Source organism: Hipposideros armiger, unplaced genomic scaffold (genome assembly GCF_001890085.2).
Source record: "Hipposideros armiger isolate ML-2016 unplaced genomic scaffold, ASM189008v1 scaffold_2276, whole genome shotgun sequence".
NCBI lineage: Eukaryota > Metazoa > Chordata > Mammalia > Chiroptera > Hipposideridae > Hipposideros > Hipposideros armiger.
In genome coordinates, this window is record NW_017733618.1 from 5,285 (window position 1) to 12,682 (window position 7,398).

At 39.7% G+C, this 7,398-nt stretch overlaps 1 long non-coding RNA gene across 1 annotated transcript; it reads right to left on the minus strand.

Annotated features, from left to right (window-relative positions):
• Window positions 1-799: 799 nt before the first annotated feature.
• Window positions 800-7,101, minus strand: LOC109378620 (uncharacterized). The gene is made up of 3 exons (XR_002123030.1): window positions 6,928-7,101; window positions 6,136-6,288; window positions 800-1,378 (listed from the first exon to the last, which is right to left on the minus strand). It is a non-coding gene; the product is annotated as an uncharacterized LOC109378620 (long non-coding RNA).
• Between the last annotated feature and the right edge of the window lie 297 nt (window positions 7,102-7,398).

Genomic DNA, 7,398 nt, shown 5'->3' on the forward strand with positions numbered 1-7,398 from the left:
CAATGCTTTAGGGTATATACCCAGAAGTGGAATTGCTGGGTCATAAGGTAGTTCTATATTTAATTTTTTGAGGAACCTCCATACTGTTTTCCACAGTGACTGCACCATTTTACATCCCCACCAACAGTGCACAGGGGTTTGAATTTCTCTGCATCCTCGTCAACACTTATTATTTTGTTTTGTTTCTTCCAACCTTGGGGGTTTGGATTTGAATAGTTATTGTAGCAGCCAGAGATGCACCATGCAGATTTCCCCTCAGGAGAACCTGATGCAAGGAGCGTAGCTGGTTGACAGCTTCCAGGCACTACACGTTCAGATCCACTGAGGCATCTGTGCTGAGACCACACCTGCCTGGGGCTGCTCCAAGCCACTGATTAAGCAATGCAGCAGTACAAGGACAGGTCATTTCTACCCAACTCTGGGCTCTTTCTAAAAGGAATCCTTGCCTGGGAACTCCTGATTGACCTGATCAAGATTTTATGCAAGTTGCACTGCAGTCTAGGGCTGTTTCTAATTAATCTTCCTCTTATCTTTTCCCAGGTGCCAGATCTAAATTGTAGTCTACCGGCTCCCTCTCTCTATGCTTGCTCCTCCCCATTACTCCTCACGTATATTTCCCCCAGTGAATTCTTGCACATTTAATTTTGTCTTGGCACCTGCTTCTTTGCCACACAGGGTTTTGGGAAGAAGTAAAATGAGATGTTTTAGTCCACTGTCTTAATACGAAAGTCACTATTAACTTTTTATGTTCTTTAAAGATTATGAATTTCAAGTTCCATGAAATTATGAGAGAATGAACTACTTTTAACACATTTATTGTCTGAGAGAAAGCATGTTTATTGTTTTGATTTACTGAAGCAAACCATTCCATCAAATTACCCAGGAAAATCCAGGTAGCAGAAATATATATAACAGTGTCCATTCCTTCAAGAGGTCTCAAATTTAAGTTTTAAAACACCATAGAATTATATATAGCATGCCATTTAATCACTTCTACCTTCTATATTTCTATACTTAAGAATTCAAGTATAGAAATGAACTCTGTAGTACTGAGGTGACGTTGTAACCTCCATCAAACATGACTGCATAGGAGTTTAGGTTAAGTGTGAATATTACTGTGAGGTCTCAAGCCACTTGTTGAATCAATCCCATTTCATATTCAGACCAAAACTGGCATATTACACTTGTACATGCACCTGAAGGAAATATCTTCACTGGGTGTGTGTGTGTGTGTGTGTGTGTAGGGACAGGTACATGCCAGGAAAAGGCTGACTGACCACACTGATAACTGAATGTTAGAAGTCAGCTGTTGTCGGTAATATAGAAACATACACAGTCTTCGTGTTCAAAGTCTTCATGGGGATTTCTTCTGTAATTTCTGGAATAGAAGAAAGTTAAAAAAAAATTTCTACCAATTCTGGATAAATATTTAAAAAACATTAACTGCCCAAGTAGCAATGAATTTGGCCTCACCTTAGAGAGGTGTGACCTTTGTCCCAGCTCCTGGGAAACCTCTAAACCCATGAAATTTCCTGAGTGATAGTAGTGTCTTCTGTTATTTGTAGTGGGCCCTTGATCACACCTGATAGTTAATGCTAATGAGATGAGACCAACCATATGATTCAGGGTAGGAGTAAGATCAATCACATGTGCAATGACTCAATCATGCCTACATAATGAGGGCTCAATACAAAAGGGATGCCAAGGCTCAGGCAAGCTTCTCTGGTTGGTAACACACTGTACATACTGACATGCATTGGGGCCAGGACTCCTGGACTGCCCATGACTCCTTGGGGAGAAGACAACTGAAGCTCTGTGTTTGTACCCTTCTCAGATTTGGCCCTGCATATCTATTCCTTTGCCTGTTCTACATTTTATCCTTCCCCTGTAATAACTGTAGTTGTGAATGCAATAGCTCACACTAAGTTCTGCGAAACCTGCTGGCAAATGATCAAAACTGACAGTGGTGTTGAAAAACCCTCCGAATTTGCCGTTAGCACCAGAAGTGACAGTGGCCTTGTGTGGATCCTTCCCTTTGAGGCTGTAGTTGGACCCTAACCTCTTCTAGATGGGGTTAGAAGTCTTGGTCAGACTTATGGAGGACTGCGCCCTCAACCTAACTAACTCGGTATTGCCCAAGATGTCTCCATATCCCCTAGCTCTATACCACCAAACAGATATTTCCTATGTTTACAGCAAAGGCCTAGACATAAAGCCATGCCAGTAGCCCAGATTTATGGTTTGCAAATATTAACTTCCTGTAACAGGAAGAACAGCCATTTCCAGATCTGGGGAAGGAAGAGTACATGGTAAGACCAGGACATCCTGTGATGCCAGAAAACAAGATCTTTTCAAAAGACTGAAGGGCTCATGTCAAAGAATATTGGAGCCAATATGTCCAAAGATAAAAAATTTGAGTATCCAAAGTATAAAGCAAACACAGTTGAATATATGAAAACTCAAAAAGGAGGAGGGAATGAGAAAAAAAATTTTTTTTAAGTTATTTGCCCACCGTGGGGCATTTTGCTTCTAGTTAGATCTGAATTCAAAGGAAAGGGTCAACTTTCTCCAGAAATGGGTTCTGTCCTAGTAGGAATCCTGACTGTAAAAATACTCTCAATGCTGCCTTCTTAATAGATAACTACAGGATCTGGAGATGATATTTAGAATCTAGTGGAATAAGCAAGAAGGCATCAGTGAGTTTTTAAAACTATAAGCCTTATGTTATCCTTCTAATTTACCAAATTATTAACATTTTATGAAAGATAATTTTCAGAGGAAAATTACAGTGAAAATGAGGCTAGGGATACCAGCTTGGGTGTCAAGCTCCCTCCTAGCTTGGCGGTGGGCTTAAAGACAGCAGTCCATGTTCCCAGCATGGGACCCTGGCACCTAGTTCCAGGAGGAACAGAGCGACAATACTGTGTTACTATTCTACCCTGCCTGAGGGATACCTGAAAGGCTTACATAAGGTGCTTGTCTCTGTTTTGCCTAACTTAGAACTCACTCAGGGCAGAATGTGGTAGGTGTTGCTTGAAAACATTGTAAGGCAAACAAAAAGCTAACAGCTGTGTGGGCAAAAGATTATGACTGAAACATACATCGACTGCTTAAGGCCTGGGGGGGGAAGCAGGAGGGTTTCTGTGGACAATTAGGAGATTAAAAATCGCTCAGGCCAGGATGCATGTACAGAAAAGACCCGAGAAGACCCAAAGCTTTCAATACTGAAAAAAGTAAAGGCTTTACTGGCCAAATCTGGCTGCTCCTCAGGCTCAGTGCCAACAGGACGTGAAGGCGGAGGCAGAGTTGTAAATAGCCTGGCTGTGCTGATGGAGTGCCCCTGCAAAGAGCCAGTCCGCAGATTGGGAGAGGTGGGTATTTTGTTTTTAAACTTTTAGCTCCTGGCGGTCAAAAATTTCTCTGTCAAACAGTAGCTGGATACAAGCGAAAGGAACAGAGACTTCAGTGACTACTGACAAGCAGGAATACAGTCTTTGCAAAAAATAGTTTGGAAAAGTCACAAAACAAATGAATGATTACAGCCTTCAAAAATCAAAACCAGCAAATCCTAGGGGGTGGAGGGTGGGGGGTGGGGAGGAGAAACTGATTTCCAGGATTACCACAGTATAGTATTCAAATGTCCGGTTTTCAACAGCAACAACAACAACAGATCACAAGGCATACAAAGAAAACAGGGATGTACGGACCACTCACAAGAAAAAATAAATTGATAGAATCTGTCCCTGAAGAAGTGCAAATACTTGAACTTGCAAACACTCTAAAGCAACTCTCTTACATGGAAAAACCACAGACCAGTGGAAGCCACAGACAAAGAATTAAAGAAAACCATGGAAACAAGTATCAGCAAATTAAGAATATCAATGAAGAGAAACTATACAAAAGAACCAAATAGAGATTCTGGAGTTGAAAAGTACTATAACCGAAATAAATTCACTAGAGGGGCTAACTAGCATATTTGAGCAGGCAGAAGAATCAGTGAGCTTCAAGGTAGGACATCTGAAATCACCCAGTCAAGTGGACCAACATTATGGGAGTTTCAGAAGGATAAGAAGGTAAAGGGTAGAAAGACTATTTGAAGAAATAATGGCCAAATCTTGAAAACAGCAAAAGAGAAGCAATATTACAGGGATATTCAGTAAGATTAAGAGCCTATTTCTAATCAGAAACATGGAAGCCAGAAGGCAGTGGGATAACATATTTCAAGTGCTATAAGAAAAAACAATCAACACAGAATTCTCTATCTGGCAAAACTATTTTTCAAAAATTAAGGAGTAATTAAAACACTCCCAAAGAAAGAAACAAAAAGCTGAGCGAGTTCATTACTACTAAACCTGCCCTCCAAAAAATGGTAAAGGGAGTCCTTCAAGTTGAAATGCAAGGACGCTAGACAGTGACTCATAGCTATGCGAATGGTTACTGCATTTTCGGTTTGTAGTTCCAGTTTTTGTTCTGTACATAATTTAATAGACAAACACATAAAACACAATTGAGAATTTATATTTCTATTTATATATAAAGATGTAATTTCTGACAAGACTATAAACAGGCAGAGGTGAATAGGAGCAGAGTTTTTATACGCTATTAAAGTTAAATTGGCATTAATTCAAATGAGACTGTTATAAATTAGAATGTCAATTGTAATCTCCATGGTAAACACTTAAGAAAATACCTTAAAAAATACACAAAAGGAAGTGAGAAGAGAATCAAAACAGTATACTACAAAAAAATCAACTAAACACAAAAGGTGTCTGTGAGTGAAGGAAATGAGGGACAAAAAAGGTATAAGACTTTCAGAAAAGAATCCCTGCAAAATGGCAGAAGTCCTTCCTTATGAATAATTACATTTTATTATTTTAATTTTTTTTTTTAAACCAGAGCCTAACTGACCCAGAGGAAGGGGAATACCCAACTCTAGCCCCTTAGAGCTTTCCTTTCTCACCTAAGGAGAAAAAAATTAAAAAGCTGAGAAACACCTGTGAAGGTCAATAGCCCAGAGCCACAGGCTCACTGAAGACTGAGACCTAGTCAGAAAACTATAGACACCTTCCCACTTCCCCTCCCTCCACACCCTACCAGGACATCACATGGAACCCTGTATGATAATAAGGGATTACAGCTGAAAGAATGGAAATAAAAGAAATTTTAGAAATCAAAACAGTGTAACAGAAATGAAGACTGCCTTATACCTAAGCATATCATATTCAAACTACAGAACAATCAAAGGTAAGAGGTAACTCTGGAAAAGATAAGGCCTGACAGTTTTCCACCAGTGCTAGAAAACAACACAAATCCTGATTCAGAAAGTCCAATAAATCCCAGGCTATAAGGCTGTCTAAATAAAAACATGGAATGGTAGAAGGTTTTGAGTTGGGGTGACAAGGATGGCTATTAAAAGAAAAAATAGATCCCACTGGAAACTTTGGGGAAATGATTCCATTGACAGCAACATTAAAGTGAACATGCCCGATGTGTAATAGGGATTACAGACCAGAACTTAGAGGGGAGGGCTCAGATGTCAATAGAGAAGTTGTCAGGACAGCATAGAAGCTGATACCACAGAAGTGGATGATGCAAAAGGGGGTATGAGAGAGAGAATATGTCCTTGCGGACACTGGCCTGTGCCTGTGCAAGCCACCGTCCTGAGTCTGTTTTCTGAATTATTGGGTGGGGAGTATGTCAACTGATGACCTAGCTCTTCACATTCTTACGCAACTCATTGAGAAAATGCATGTGAGCCTGTTTTAGAAACTGTAAAGGAGAAGGTACAATGTGTTATAAGTTTCCCTCAAGCTGTTATTTTACAACAGTGTGATCATTTTGATTCTTAGAGAACAACTTAGGATCTGCAAATATGCTAATTTTTCTAGAAACATGTATTTTTAATAACATACCAATATAATTTTTAGATTATTTCTAAAGCAAAAAGTAATCATCTTTTTAAATATTATATTTTTAAAGATTATATTATGGCTAACTTCTGGAGAAAACAAACAAACAAACAAAAGACATAATACTAGTACTACCTCTCACACACATAATCTGCAATTCAAATCTACTTTCAACAAAAGAAAAACAAACAAAACAAAAATTTGGCGTGTTCTACAATCTCCTCACCATCCATCTGAGTTTCATTCAGAAACAGCTTTAGTTTTCTGCTGCGAAGGCCAAACAGCTTGGCTGCTTCATTCCGAAGACCTTGGTGGGTGAGTCCATTCTGTCCAAGTGGGTTTTCAAGGAGGAGAGTGCCCACTGTTCCCATTAAACCCTCTGCAGAAGGAAGAGCAAACTAGATTAAAACGTGAGCATTCACCTCTAGGTACTGGAGCTCTAATAGAGGCGGTGACTGTTGAAGGCTTGGAAAGCCAGCAGTAGGTTCAAGAGCACGACTGGAGTGGGACAGCTGTACAGTTTGCAGGAACAGCCTGAAACATCTCACAGAGGCAAAGGGGACGGGGAAAAATAAAAACCAACTAGTAGAAAAAGCCCAGCAGCTTGGGGAACAGATATTCAGTAAATAGTCAAATGAGGAGCCTGAAGGCCTCAGTAACAAACGTGTACAATGAGGACCCCAAAAGAACAAGAAAAAAAAATAAGACAAAGTTAAAAATTAAAATGTCTTGGCATTTAAACTATTCAGCTTCATTTAGCTGTAACTTTACCTAACCAATTTATCCCATTTCCTCACCAAGTCACATGGATGAGGGTGTTTCTACATAAATACACCAAGGGAAATAGGCCCTTGTGTGCCCCCTATAGCAGGGTGGGACTCTGCACTTAAATCACTACGATGATGCCAACCTGAAAAATCGACATAAGACAGAGAGGTTGAATATTAAAGGAAACCTTAATGCCCAGCACCCCACAACCCGCCTGCTGGGGGTGTTCACAGCTGGGGGAGACACGTACCTTGTGGGTTTGTGTTCAGGAGCTGTAGATTGATATACTGACAGAGAAGAGTACTAGGACCATCAATCAGACAGGGAGCTGATCCTGCAGTCACACACAGTGTTTTTCCACTAAGACTCAGTAAGTTGGTTTGGTTTTGTATTTCTAAAAATAACAAAACAATAACAAGATATCATTCTTTCAGGGCCAGATAGTTCAGAGCTGAAGTCATTCACTTTTTCCTATTTAATTATTAAGCTATCATATATCCATCTTTACAGGGGTGCTTTCCACTTAATTGTTTATCAAAGGACATTGCCTTTTCTATAAAATCAGGCTTTAATGACCCGCAATTAGTAGAAAATGTTATCGATGCAAAATAAATAGCATATTTACAACTTAAAACACGGGCAAACTGTTTTTTATCCCATTTTAACATTTTCCCTGTATAACTGACCTTTGAACAACACCAGTTTGAATTGTGCAGGTCCG